Here is a 16,132-nt window from a genome sequence, read left to right as displayed (position 1 = left end):
GGATTATTATGCTTAGAGCCACCCCTTTGATGGTTTGGAGGCTCTGATTTTGTGTGATTGGTCATCTGTGATGAAATTTTTCTGAGAGATGCATGTTTTTATGTGTATACACTGCCTTTGTTGGATTATTATGATTAGAGCCACCCATTTGATGGTTTGGAGGCTCTGATTTTGTGTGATTGGTCCCTTGTGATGGTTTTTAAACAAAAACACACACTTACAGCAGTTACACCTGCAATTCATACATACTGCAGCTTATAGAGCTGTAATGCAGCCTATATACCCTAACCCAAAATAAAGGCTACAAACGAAAAAACAAGTTTACATCCTAAACACCAACCTATTTTGATGCTTATACTGTAAACCACATGACCCAAGTGCCCTATCTACAACCCTAACACATTGCTTAGATGCCCTATGTGATATGAGCCACCCACAACAGGTTCTCCTTGTTCAATTTGATGATTAACTATCATCCATAAGCGGTTGGTTGTCCTTGGATGCACTTTGAATTTTTTGGCTGCATCTTTCAATGAACCATATGGAAGTGCTCCGGCACGACATTGATGTTGAAGGAACTGCACAATAAGGTTCTTCTCTTGGTTGCTCAAACTCAGAGAGGCCCTCGACCCTTGCCCAAACTCTGCCTCTTGAAGAGGCTATGCCTCTGGAAACTAATCTTCCTCTTCAAACAGCTCATGCTCCATCTCTTCCTCCATCTACTGCTCCATCTCCATTGCCCTATGATGAGAATTTTCTGAGGGTAAATTAGCTATAAATATGTTTGCTTTCTTTTTTGGTAGGTGGAATAGAAGTCTTTGATAGTAATGGTGGAGTGAATGTATTTATAGGTGTAGCTTAGCATTTGATTTTTCCCTCCATGGATTGTACTAATTCCCTCCTAAATTTGGAGTTTGATTTAATGAACAAATTGGTTCGCGCTTTACATTTGTTTGATAAATGTTGGCCGATGGCCTCTTCCCCTTTAAGTTGGTTTAATTTTTTTTTGTTAAATGTTGGCAACAAGATTAAAAAATTTAAGGAATAAAGATTAATCAAATTTACATTAAAAACGCTTAATCATATTGAAACATTAAATACCTTAAGTTTATTTAATTTAATGAATTTGTCTTACAAGTCAACAATAAACATCTTTTAAATCCAAAAAGTCAAAAGGGACCCACCTTCAACCAATTCACTTCATTTATTACACACTCTATCATCTCACTTCATTTATTACACACTCTACCATCTCACTTCATTTATTACACACTTCAACTCTTTCTTAAAACCCGAGCCATAACAATAAGTGACTCCTAATCCGGGACGGAGGGAGTATTAAAAAAAATACATAGTTAAAAAAAACAACCTCCAGCTTCGACAAAGGCGGCCCCCGTCTCACTCCTCGTCGTCCCCGCCGCCAGTCCCCTCGTTAGCACTTTCGGGCATGGATCACATCCCCAAATCGCGCCGCATACTGTTGATGACATCCTTCAGCCTCGACATGTACAGGGGGCCGGTCGTTGTCTACCAATTCTCCATTGTACGTAACAGGGTATCATGCTGCGTGATGCGGGCGAGTGAGGGGAGCTCGGGATCGATCTAGGAAGGAGCTGTCGATTGGACCTCGGCGGACCCGCTGGCGCTTCCCCTAGCCATCCGCATCGCGAACTTTTGCCCAACCGAGCGACGGCGGCGGGAAGACGATTGAGGGTCGGGAACTCTACCTCGGCGTCAGTGAGAACCAGCACTGCTGTTGTACTCTCCGGAGGCGTTGATCTTCGTCCGCTTCAGCCAGCCAGCTTCAACACCCGAACTAAACTTGGCCGAAGTCTGCACCACAAGATAGACCTCCCAATATTTGAATTCCCCGAGACCCAATTCACTGTCGGGGAACTGCAGGTGAGACAGAAGCTTCATATAATCGGCGGACATGCCGCTGGTTGTCGTGCAGAGGTTGTTTGTGAAGATGCCGGAAAATCGACTGAGCAGCCTCCTCAGCTGCTCCCACTGTTTCCGGCATTGCTCTCCAACGTGAGGCTTCCCATCTGGCGGTTTGAATTGGAGGTAGCTTTGGCTAATGCGCTACCACATTCTGTCGATATGCTGGTTAGCCCCGACGTAGGGATCCTCGACTACATTGATCCAGGCCTTCGCTAGCGCGACGCACTCCCCTATGCTCCAGACGGTCCTCCTTCTCCTACCGGATCCCTCCCCCTCTGCCTCGGCCCCCACCCCAACCTTGATCCTTAAATAAATCTCAATCCAACATAAATAATTCTCAGCCTAATTATTAAATCTCGGCCCCAACTGCCAATTAAAATTGGTCCATGCTCGATTCTCTTTTAACATTTCCAGCCCAGTAATTAAATAGAAGCAGTGGCCCATATATTCCCTTTTAAATACTAAGGCCCAACCAAAAAACAATTAAATGGCCCAAACCATTAATTAAGATCAGTCCAAGTATACTAACCCTTCTCATCTTTCATCGTGACTTCCCAAATCATTCTCCCCAAATTTCTCCAAAATAAATCTCTGAGCCTCGCTTCTCCCTTCTCTGGTGAATCGTCGTCTCTCTCTCTCTCTCTCCCCTCCCTCCCTTCGTCTTTTCCGGTGAGCTCAAGGCCGGAGCGTCTTCCTACGTTTCCGACGAGTCCCTCTCAAATTTCAGATCTGAAATCCTTAGATCGTGAAGGAAGGTACAACGCTTCCAGCCGCCCCTCCCTGATACGGAGAAACCCGTATCAATGATAATTGGCGAGAATTCGCCGGATATTGAAGGTCCGTACGTGGAGGAATCTCCGTCGAGCAACCAAATTCACACGCCAACGGTTTGGCGGTGTAAGAAACTTTGCGGAAAAGAAAAGATAAAAGAACAATAAAAAATGATTTGATATTTCTTGAATTCATAATATGAAGTCTCCTACACATGTTTATAATATGTGGGGATACAATAATATCCTACTAAAATATAGTAAATCAAATCAAATAATATCCTAAGCAAAAAAATGTAAAGAATCAATAAACTATAAAAAAGTAAGGTAAATCAATACTAAATGAATAATAATATATGGAGGATAATCCCGAAGATATGATCGTATCAACTCCCCCAAGGTTGAAATTCACATTGTGGAAACCAAGAAGCGAGAAGGCGGTCCAACGCAGAAATTTGGCTACCATTAAATACTTCAAGAATCTATATCCCCATGCTTGGAAGTTGCCAATACAATTGCACAACATCTGCTGGTGCAATCATCAATCTCAGTCCACAAAAATTCAAGTCAACCCCACTAATTACAGCCACTCCATTAGCACCCTTGAGACCACAGTACTCGCAATAGGTCTCAGCTCCAACTAGGGGCAGTTTTAGAATACTCCATATCTCCTCAAACATATTCGTTATTGATGCACAATTAGCACTATGGCGAACAAGACGCATCCCCTCTGTCAATTCCTTGCTGCAAAGATGAAAATTGTCCTCATCAAGTTCCATGACTGTCCCCTTAGCAACGAAACCTCCAGCTTGATTCAACTCTACTCCTCGGTCAAGGTGCAAAGATAACAGCATTGCATTGGCATCAAAAGATTCAACTCCAATAATTTTCACTTGTTTAAGTACCCATTGAACATAGGATTCAATCTTCTTCTAATCCCGAGCAAAGTCTTGTGAGATACTCTCTCCTGGATCAAACGTACAAGACTGTTGTTTTGCACTTACTCGACTAGTCGAAAGCGAAGCAATATTGTGGTTGAAATCTCCATTTGCTGTCGCACCAAACTCTGGCTGGTCCAGATTGTTGTCTGACTTGCTCAACCCCACACGAGCCACTAGTTCCCTTGCATATGTCAGATTATGATCCCTCTGCCAAAATCTTCATTGGGAGCACAATTAAGAAAGGAGCTTTCCTTTGCACCCCGTTCTTCAACAAATATACCTCTAGCATAAGCTCCAGCAACACCATGAAGTGCATAATAGCATAATGTTAATTGCAGATATGAAAATAGCTTCCTGAAAGTCTGGAAATCTACAATAGACTCCCTCAATTTGACATAGTCACTTGTCGGATCAAAACCATCAATGTTGATCTACTCGTCTGCGCTAATGAAGTTACTCAATTCAATTTTGTAGATATCCACCCCAGGTAGGTCATCAGCAGCATCCTCCCGAAGGTCACCATGCTTCTCCTCGTTATTCTTGGAATCTTCCACATCAGTAACTCCCGAGAGTTCCACCAAAATATCAAGGTTGAAGTCTTTAACATCATTAGTTAATAAATCCTCCCTCGAAAACAAAGCCAATTCCTTCAAGTCATACTCATGAAGGGAGTATGGTGGATCGGGATCCGGTCGGAGATTGTCGACGTGGCGATCCGTGGCATCTAAAGGTGTCTCAAATTTGGCAATGGTCGCTAACAGACGGTTGACTTTCGCCTCTGTAGGGTTCATCGATTGCGCATCCTCGCGCGCATGTATAATTGGATCGCGTTCTATGCCCTCTATTCCAGACATACCAAATTGATTGGGCGCGGAGGGATCAGCTTAGTATCGGCGTCAAGCGTTAAATCACAAAATGAATTGAAAGAAGCATCCTCACCATGATTTGGATTTGCTCCACCATTAAAACTTATATCATCCAAATTCCTCCATAGCTATTCCCTTGCCGAGAGAAGAACTAGAGCGGTCACGTTTCACACTCTCTGAAAACTCCATGTTTAATAAGCTGGGGACAGCCGCAAGTACAACATGAGGGACCAATGTTGGACTGGTATTATGGCCACAAGGCTGGGAGATCACGGCTGGTGGGGGCGGGTCATCGTCTGATAATTCACGCTCATCTCCATTAATGTCGGAGCTGCACGGAGGAGCTGGCGGGGGCAGATTTAAGGACAGGACAGCAGCTGCAGTAGGCAGTAGGGCGGCTGTCCGGCAATGGCTCGTCGAACTCGCTGCGGCGTGAGGATCGCCCAAGCAGCGTTCGATTGCATCCATCTGAGACTCCAAGTCTTTTACAATTGCAGTCAGGCGCTCGAGCTGTGAAACCAAGGCTGCCGCTGGTAGGTTCGGTTCCAAATTCGGCATCACCAGGTCAGATGGCATGCCGAGGGGCTCCATGACACTGTTGTAAGGAGGTTGGTATGGAGGCGCTGGCGGCTAGAAGGGTTGGTAAGGCGGCTGTGCAGCGGTGTACATCGGGGGTCAGTCGGGTGGGTGAGGTTCGTGGCATGGATAGGACACCGAAGATGGTTGGAGTGGATACTGGTAGGTCTGCGGCGGCTGCTGGTATTGCTAAGGCGGCTGCCATGGATTGTCCCAGCGATTTGCAAGGGCAGTGTGTACTCCGGATCTAAATATGAGTACCCAAATTGCGCGTCTTGTCTCTGGGGTACCAACATGATGTAGGGCTCGGCATGGGCAGTGGCAAGGAGAACTGTCTGTTGAATTGGTGATGATGGTAGTTAGTGTAGGTGTATGACGTGATGGTGGAAATATAGATAATGAGAACACGATGAAAGCTCGAAATGATACAGAGAAACCCCGTATCAATGATAATTGACGAGAATTCGCCGAATATTGAAGGTCCATTCGTGGAGGAATCTCCGTCGAGCAACCAAATTCACACGCCAACGGTTTGGCGGTGAAAGAAACTTTGCGAAAAAGAAAAGATAAAAGACTTGAATGTATAATATGAAGTCTCCTACACATTTATAGTATGTGGGGATATAATCCTACCAAAATATAGTAAATCAAATCTAATAATATCCTAAGCGAAAATATATAGAGAATCAATAAAATATAGAAAAGATAAGGTAAATCTCGTATCACTCCATCTCTTCTCCGGCGAGCTCTCCGTCAGGTTCCTCCCTCGGCGGAGCTGTCGATTTGGGGAAAGAACAAAAGGCGTCACCTTTCTTCCGTGAGTAGCCGTTCCGGATCCGCCATCGCCGTCGCGTCGTGCTGCGGTTGTTCTCCTTCTCTGTGGAGCTCGTGCCCCGCCGGCCTGCTCCCTCCGTGAGCGCAGAACCAAAGCTGCCCCCACCGAGGAGCCCGCACCGTGGCCCTTCGAGGCTCCGTCGTCAACCGCCCGTCGCCGGATAATCCACTCTCTTAAGCTAAATTTTCTTCTTTCTATTACTTAGCTTATTTCATGGGTTCTACTCGGCAGTGACTATGAGTATTAAAATTCTGATTTTTGGGAGTATTTAGCTCACTTGAAAGAGTCCTCACTTTCATACATGTTTATTGTGGAACGATTTTGGTGGATTTGCTATTGTTCTTGGTATTGATGTGAAGATCCTAATGAAATTCTAAGTACTCATGCTATCTATTGTCTTGTTCTAAATTCGATCCTGTGTTTCTACGAAACTTCCTATATGATTGGTGAATCCTTGTTGTTTTCTTGCTGCCAATCCTTAGGTTGAGTGAAATCTGTGGTGACTAAATGGTGGGGGAGAGAGGAGGTAGTGAGGCGGTTTATATAGCCTCCGATTCTTGGCCTCTTGTGTCTGAAATTTGGGGAAAAGAGTCTCCTACTTTGGGGTGCAAGGTTAGCCCCTTTTTCCAGTTTGTAAGTAGGCTGCCTATTTTAGTGAAAAACTTGGCTGGTTCTTGGTTGTATCTCATGGCAGGAATTGTGCTTCTATCTTGGGCTTCATGTTTGGCTCTCTTTAGAGCTCTGTGATTAAGCTCCTTATACTAATTTGGTGCAAGTCTTGGCACCCTAAATTGGCTCATCTCATGAGTTTGTAGGGGTGTCTAGGCTTCCCCTATGCTAGCTGCCCATTTTCTTTCTTTTTTGTGATGTCATATTTGTCCTTACTATATTTGATCATCTTCCCTTAATTATTTTGGGTATCACAATTGTAGGTACTCTTGCCTATTTTGCTGCCATTTTGATGCAAGAATTTGCCAAGGAGTAGGAGGCATATGGTTGTCAAATTTAGAGTCTTATGTGGCCGTCGATTGAGAAGAAAAAAGAGAAGGGACTTGTCCCAAGCCTAATTTCTCTTACTACTCTTTTTAGCTAACAACCAAGTTCTTAGTGTTAGAATCTTTAAAGTGGAGTTTTGTATTCCACAGTTGTAATATCACATGATATAAGCAATATATGTATAGGTGTATGGTTTCGTATGTATATGCATACACATCTCAAGGGTGGCATGTACTTATCCACATTCTCATACTCTTGTATGTGCCACAACCTTGTGTAGTCTCTTTCAATTTGTTTTCTCAAAAAAGTAATGGTTTCTTTTCACAAGGTATTTCATCAAGACTTTCCTTTTTGCAAACAAAGGATCTCTTAATACTTTATTTCCTTCAAGGCAAAGTTCTCCTAATTAGTTTCCTTCGCCAAAGATTTCCCTAAATCCACAACAAATACTTTGTAATCTTGTTCTCCAAAACAAAATATTCAAAAGTCGAGATCACACGACAATCCAACAATTACAAATCCACGCAGCTTCTAAAAGAAAATAATTATGCTACTAAATTCGATTTATCTCGATAAAAAAGATCGAAATTCCGGGGCGTCACAACAACACCTTGGCCACGTTGAATTTGATGTTGGGCACCCTGCCAGAATGAAGGTGTTGATTATTACAACCAGTCGATTATGGAGATGTCATTTTGCCAAACACATCTAAGGAGCTTATAACTCAACCAAACACCCCCGCAATAACTCAAGAGCTTATAAAGATGAAGAATTCTAGTTAGAGACAGCAAAATAGATGTATTTTAATAAGTCTATATTTACCTATAATAATGTACCTTTACTTTTAGAAAAACTTAATATATGTGAGACTGTGGCGAGCAGAGGCGGGCGGGATGAGACAGCACACCGCACACGTGAGAGGGAAAATTAGCAGCCACAAGCCAAACACACTTAGATGGTGCCATTGCCGACACTCCCGAAATGTGAGCATTTTCAAAACAAGATTTTATTTTTGAAAATCAATTAAAAAAGAAACATGTGTCAAAATTCATAATGACTCATACTTAAGTTGGCCCTGAATAGGAAAAAAAATACTACTACGTACTACTTTGTGGAGTAAGATATAGTACTGTAGTACTTAAGTAAGTCCTACACATTCGGAAAGTTTGTAGTATAAATTATTTTCTCACCTGTTTGTTAGTGTATTCATTTTGGCATACACTCTGAGTAAATTAATACATATAGCAACCAAATTGATTCTACATCAAGTGTCACGAGTTCCTGAATTGTGAGTGATATGTACTGTCTACATTTTAATTTTTCGTCCATTTCAATTTCGTCCATTTCGTCCATTTCAATTTGTCTATCCCATGTATGCAATTAATTCAACATTATAGTTATACATATAACATGTATAATAATTCGTTGATAATTAAATTTGCATTATAGTTAGTAAATGTGTATATGCAGTTCACGATCTTATCCAGTAGACACGACTCTTACAAAAACTAAAATTTAACAAGTATCATAATTCGTTGATAATTAAATTTGCATTATAGCTAGTGGATGTGTATATGCAGTTCGCGATCTAATCAAGTAGACACCACTCAAACAAAAAAACCAAAAAATGTGACACTTCTTTTTCTATTCTTCTCTCCCCATAATCACTAAAATCTAAACATGCCAACAAACTCATACAGCCGGACCCACCAGCGCCATCGTTCATCGGCAATCTACAGTCTACACCAGTTAATTTGACAATCGGTCTCCGCCACCTCTCCAACAAGTAGCTAGAGCCCCGTCATGTCCCTCAAGCTATGATTCCGCCTTGGTTTGGATGGATTTACCTTATTTTTACCAAAAAATTATATATGTGATCACGATTGCGAGCGGCGTAGTATGGGCTGACGATATGACACAGCTCATGTAAAAGGAAAAACTGGTGACCGCTCGCCTGACATATGTGTGGTGCATGTTGCACGCTCAGCCATTGAGATGGTGTCATTGCCGACATACCTTGGAATGCGAGCATTCGAGCATTATCAACTGATTTAAAAAAAATTAATTATAGACATCTAATTTATTTATGAACAATTAAAGAAAAAGCAACCGCTAAAAATCACAACAATCCATACTTAAGTCGGCCCCTAAATCTAGGGGTGAGCATTCGGGTTTTGGTTCGCTTTTTTGCCAAAACCGAACCAAACTCGAAAAACCGAATTTAGTTAAAAATCCAAACCGAACTGAATCTAAAAAATCGAAAACCGAACTTCAAAAACCGAATAAACCGAAATTTTCAAAAAACTGAAAAACTGAAAAAAAAAATAGAATATAAATATATATAATTTATTTTATTTTATATATACTAATAGAATATAAATATATACTCCCTATGTCCCACTTTAGGAGTCCTGGTTTACCATTTTTGGGTGTCCCACTTTAGGAGTCCCGGTTAGAATATTCCATAAATGATATTAGGCCCCACATTCCACTCACATTTTATTATAAAACTAATATAAAAAGTAGGACCCACATTCCACTATTTTTTTCATCAACTTTGTTTTATATTTCTTAAGTGTCTAACTCAACTGGGACTCCTAAAGTGGGACGGAGGGAGTATAATATAAATTAATAAAATATATATAATACATATTATATAAAATATATTAAAAGAATATATATTATATATATGATATAATATATTAAATTAATAGAATAAATATATATAATATTATATTTAAAATATAATTCGGTTTTTTGGTTTTTTTTTTGCCCGAACCGAACCGAATTTTTTGTATTTTTAAAACCGAAAAACCAACCCGAATTTCAAAATTTCGGTTTGGTTCGTTCGGATATTCAGTTTTCGATTTTTTGCTCACCCCTACCTAAATCGGTAAAACATTATACTCCTTGTGAGATATATTTAAGTAAATCCTACACATTTGGAAAGTTTTTATCAATTATTTTCTCACCCTATTTGTTAGTGTATTGGTCGTCGCATACATTGAATAAATTAATCATGCACATTTAGGGAAGTTTTTATAAGTCTTTTCCCACCCCATATCGCTATGTATTTGGAAATAGGATTTTCTCACCCCATTTGTTAGCGTATTCTTTGTGGAATACCATGAGTAAATTAATCATGCATATTTGGGGAAGTTTTTATAAGGCTCTGTCTGGGACATGGAATTGGAATTGGAATTGGAATTGGAATTGGAATTGGAATTGGAATTAGAATTAGAATTGGAATTGGAATTGGAATTGGAATTGGAATTGGAAGAAATCGGAATTGGAATTGGAATTGAATTGAATTGGAAGAAATTGGAATTGGAATTGAATTGAATTGGAAGAAATTGGAATTGGAATTGGAATTGAATTGAATTGGAAGAAATTGGAATTGGAATTGGAATTGGAATTGGAATTGGAATTGAATTCCAAATCCTATGTTTGGTAAAGTAAAGTAATTGATATGAAGTTGAATTTGAATAATTTGTGCACACACAATGTACACACACTATACACAAAATACACACTCACACACACTTCACACAAAATACATATACTATACACACATAATACACACACTTCACACATTTCACACATTTCACACACTTCACACATTTCACACACTTCACACTACACAAATTTCACACACTGCACACACTACACACATTTCACACACTACACATACTACACACACAGAACAAATTTCACACATTTCACACATATTTCATACATTTCACACACTACACACATTTTACAAATTTCACACACTACACACATTTCACACACATTACACACACTAAACAAATTTACACACTACACACATTTCACATACTACACACACTACATAAATTTCACACATTTCACACAATACACACACTACATAAAATACACGTGCTAGATACACACTACACAAAATACACGCGCTACATACACTATACACAAAATACACGCGCTACACACATTACACACAAAATACACACACGACACAAATTTTACACAAAATACACGAATTTAAATAATTTGTGCACACACTATACACACACTATACACAAAATACACACTCACACACACTTCACACAAAATACATATACTATACACACATAATACACACACTTCACACACTACACCCATTTCACACACTACACACATTTCACACACTTCACACACTACACAAAATTTCACACATTTCACACACTACACATATTTCACACACTTAACACACTACACAAATTGCACACACTACCCACCCGCACTATACATATTTCACACACTACACACATTTCACACATTTCACACACTACACACATTACACACTCTACACAAATTTCACACACTACACACACTAAACAAATTTACACACATTTCACACACTACACACACTATACACATTTCATACACTACACACACTACACATACTACATTAATTTCATACATTTCACACAATACACACACTACACAAAATACACATGCTACATACACTATACATAAAATACACATACTACACACATTACACACAAAATACACACACGACACAAAATTTACACAAAATACCCGAATTTAAATAATTTATGCACACACATTATACTCACTATACACAAAATACACACTCACACACACTTCACACAAAATACATATACTATACACACATAATACATACACTTCACACATTTCACACACTACACACATTTCACACACTTCACACACTACACACACTTCACACATTTCACACACTTCACACACTACACAAATTGCACACACTACTCGCATTATACATATTTCATACACTACACAGATTTCACACATTTCATACACTACACACATTTCACACACTACATAAATTTCACACACTACACAGATTTCACACACTACACAAATTTCATACACTTCACACACTACACAGATTTCACACATTTCACACACTACACAACTTTCACACATTTCCCGCACTACACACATTTCACATACTACACACGCTACATAAATTTCACACACCTTCATACTTTACACACATTTATACATTTCAAGCATCCGATTTTTGGATTTTTTTTTTCAGTTTTAGATTTTTTTTCCTATCTGAATAAAAAAACTAGAATTTCCAAAAGTTTAAATTGAACCAAATTTGAAATTTTGGTTTGTGAATAGGGTGTGTGTTTTGGGTATAGTGTGCGTAGTGTGTGTATTTTTTGTAAAATTTGTGTCGTGTGTGTATTTTGTGTATAATATGTGTGTAATGTGTGTAGTATGTGTATTTTGTGTATAATATATGTAGCGTGTGTGTTTTGTGTAGTGTGTGTATAGTGCGAAATGTGTGAAATGTGTGAAATTTATGTAGTGTGTAGTGTGTGAAATGTGTGTAGTGTGTAAATTTATTTAGTATGTGTAGTGTGTGAAATTTGTGTAGAGTGTGTAATGTGTGTAGTGTGTGAAATTTGTAAAATGTGAGTAGTGTGTGAAATGTGTGAAATTTGTTTAGTGTGTGTAGTGTGTGTAGTGTGTGAAATTTGTGTAGTGTGTGAAGTATGTGAAATGTGTGTAGCGTGTGAAATGTGGGAAATTTGCTTAGTGTGTGTAGTGTGTGAAGTGCATGTAGTGTGTGTAGTTTGTGTAGTGTGTGAAATTTGTGTAGTGTGTGAAATGTGTGTAGTGTGTGAAGTGTGTGTAGTGTGTGAAATGTGTGCAGTGTGTGAAATTTGTGTAGTGTGTGAAGTGTGTGCAGTGTGTGAAACGTGTGAAATGTGTATGTGTGTAGTGTGTGTGAAATGTGTGTAGTGTGTGAAGTGTGTGAAATGTTTAGTGAAGCTATCTAATTTGGAATTCCAATTTTCTTCTTTTTGATATGGAATTCAAATCATGGAATTGAAAATTTTGGAATTATAATTCAATTCCAATTCTATACATTTTTGTTATACCAAATAATGGAATTGCCTCCAATTCCAATTCCATAGCTCTAATTCCATGTTCTCAAACACACCCAAAGTGTTTACCCACCTCATCATATCTCTATGTATTTGGAAATAGGCTTCCCACACGAGGGAAACTTGTAGATTAGTACTATATAGAAAGTTATGATTATTTAATACAAAATGACTGTCTAGAACATTTTAGAGCCTAATTTATAACATTGCTTACCTAGGCATTTATAATAAGTAGATAGTCTATAAAGATCTATGCAATCACGAGCTTGGGAAGGAGGCGAAGAGCATTCTTCTTATGCATTGTGATTCCGGGCAAAACCTCAAAATCGATGATATCCTCTTCCTTCATTCCAACTGGCAAATCCCAAGCAAATTTGCACACAACATTTGCCAATGCAAGTTTCATCTCAGCCATCGCCATAACAATCCCCGGACACCTTCTTCACCCGAATCCAAAAGGGACCAACTCTGGAGTCTGGCCCCTCGGATCAAAGTCAGACTCCAAAAACCTCTCTGGCAAGAACTCATCCTCGTTTTCCCATATCGCGGGATCTCTTGCAATAGCCCAAGCATTGACATACGCCGTACTTCCACCTTCGATTTCATAACCATTTACACTATATTTCTTGGTCATCTCTCGTGGTACTAAAAGTGGAGCCGGTGGGTACAACCTCAAACTCTCCTTCACAACTGCCGTTAAATACGGAAGTTTCTCCATGTCTTTTTCATCGATCAAATTTTTCTCTCCGGACAACTGCCTTATCTCCGCTTGCAATTTCTTCATTAACAAAGGCTTCTTAACCAACGCTGCCATCGCCCACACTAACGCAGCTGAAACCGTGTCGCTGCCTCCGGCTATTATATTCTGCAAACAAGGCTACAATAGTCATAATATGTTCACTCAAATTAATTAACCAAATACAATATTCATTACATTAATATACATACCATTAGTAGTGCTTTGATGTGGACGAAGGTAAGCTCAAATGACATCGTTCCATTTTCTTTAATCCGTAGCAATATATCAACGATGTCTTCCCTCCATAGATTTCGGGCTATTCGGATCCATATGCTCTTCAATCAGTTCTTCATAGAAAGAATCCATGTCATGAAGATTCTTTCCAAGCTTTTTATTCATACCAAGCAGTCTATCAATCCATCGAAACCAAGGCAAGTAATCCTCCATAAAAAAACCTTCAAGAAGCGACTGCGTTTCGCGGAGAAGATCAAAGAAACGGTTCTTTCCATAGCCGTCATCTCCGTAGGTCTTCCTAAACGCAACTCTACATATAGAGTTACTAGAAAGCGACATCATCGTCTCGCTCAAGTTAACGACGGTGGAAGAAGAGGCTTCTCTAGCAATCTTCGCCATCATCTTCCGCACTTCATCTTTGAAAATAGGCTGAGATGATTGAACTTCCTTCGCGCTAAACAGATGGATGGCGGAGATCTTCCTCATCTCCCTCCACACTTGGTTGTAGGGCGAAAATGCGACGTCTAGGCCATTGTACGTGAGCTTCTGCAGGGAAACAAGAAGCGGTCGGCTGGAGAAAACGGCATCGTGTGATTTCATGATCTCTTTCACGGCATCTGCAGAGGAAATCATAACTACTGGCCGGAGACCGAGCTTGAGGGACATGACGGGGCCGTACGTGTTGGAGAGGCGGCGAAGATACATGTGCGGAGATCGGCCGTCGAACTGCTGTAGAATCCTGATTAACGACAGCCCCCGTGACCCCGATGGGTGGAGTTTGGTGGCATGTTTATATATTTGTGCTTGGAAGTAGAAGATGATAATTATTGGGAGAAGAAGAAACATAATGTTTTGGGTAGTTTGAGAATTGAGATAGTAATGTTTTGAAAAAAAACGCACAATCGCCAAAAAACTATATAGTGTGATACAATTACTTGATAAGATTGTCGACTGCACGTACACATCCGATATATTAGCTATATATGCAATACTATATAAGTACTATCCTATAGTCGACTGCACATACATATCCGATATATTAGCTATGTATGCGACTACATAAGTATAATACATATAATCAAAATTTATCTAAACAGTACGTTTTATATATATAATACATACATATATTATATGTATTATACTTATGTAGTCGCATACATAGCTAATATATCGGATATGTATGTGGATGTGTTCATTTCCTTTTCCCATATTTCCTCATTTTTCTTTCTTGATCTCAGCCGTTTATTTTCTCCATCCTAAGGCCGAAAATATTGAATTTAAATATTACATTTTAATAAAATTTAATTCGAGGAAGGTCATAATAGGGAAACACTAGTTTGGTGGTAATGGAAATTTCCATGATTTCCTCTCCCTAAATCTCTGCAGTTATTATGAATTAAGATCACGTTTTCAACATATCTTCTCTCCCAAAAATTTACATCTGTGCTTTATGAGAGGCAGCGACGGGAAACAGGGGTTGATGCGACGTCGGCTCTGGGCTGGATCGTGCACAGCCACGGCAGGAGGAAAACAGCAACATCCGTTCAACGGCGACCCTAGTGGCGGCAGCGCTGGCTGATCAACAGCAACATCTGTAATGCATTATTTGTGATATGTAATGAACATTTATCCTGATCCGTTTAATTTAGTTGTGTCGTGTTTCGATGTTTGGTTCACGTTTCTTATTTTTCCTAAGGGTAAAACAAGCCTAGGGGCTAGGGTGTAGTATGTTCTAAGTCTAAATAACGTTGTCCAAATACACGAGCTGCAGTAATTCATCTGGGGTCGCACATTCATAGCGCGTAGGTTTTTTTTTACTGATAAACATAATGTACATATTATATAGTATAATGCGCATTTTAGTTTCTGTAATGCATTATTTGTGATATGTAATGAACATTTATCATGATCCGTTTAATTTAAGTTGTGTCGTGTTTCTGTGTTTGGTTCACGTTTCTTGTTTTCCCTAAGGGTTTAACAAGCCTAGGGGTTAGGGTGTAGTACGTTCTAAGTCTACATAACGTTGTCCAAATACACGAGCTGCAGTAATTCGTCTGGGGTTGCACATTCATAGCGCGTAGACATTTTTAAAACAGATGTACGTAATGTACATTTTTTGTAGAGTATAATGCGTAGTTTAGTTAATGTAATGCATGTTTTGTGATATGTAATGAACATTTATCCTGCCCCGTTTAATTTAAGTTTGGCCGTGTTTAGATGTTTGGCGCACGTTTCTTGTTTTCCCTAAGGGTTTAACAAGCTCAGGGGCTAGAGTCTAGTATGTACACATTAATAACAACGTTAACAAAG

The 16,132-nt window shown here is 39.6% G+C and overlaps 1 long non-coding RNA gene and 1 pseudogene across 1 annotated transcript; one reads left to right on the top strand and one right to left on the bottom strand.

The window, feature by feature from the left end:
* Positions 1-2,205: 2,205 nt before the first annotated feature.
* On the top strand, positions 2,206-7,252 carry LOC121773721. The gene is made up of 2 exons (XR_006044836.1): positions 2,206-6,544; positions 6,865-7,252. It is a non-coding gene; the product is annotated as an uncharacterized LOC121773721 (long non-coding RNA).
* A 5,847-nt stretch (positions 7,253-13,099) lies between these two features.
* Positions 13,100-14,668, bottom strand: LOC121774706 (annotated as a pseudogene).
* Between the last annotated feature and the right edge of the window lie 1,464 nt (positions 14,669-16,132).

Source organism: Salvia splendens, chromosome 17 (genome assembly GCF_004379255.2).
Source record: "Salvia splendens isolate huo1 chromosome 17, SspV2, whole genome shotgun sequence".
Taxonomy (NCBI): Eukaryota; Viridiplantae; Streptophyta; class Magnoliopsida; order Lamiales; family Lamiaceae; genus Salvia; species Salvia splendens.
Note: the sequence above shows the minus strand (reverse complement) of the source record. Positions and strands in the feature narration are given on the sequence as shown.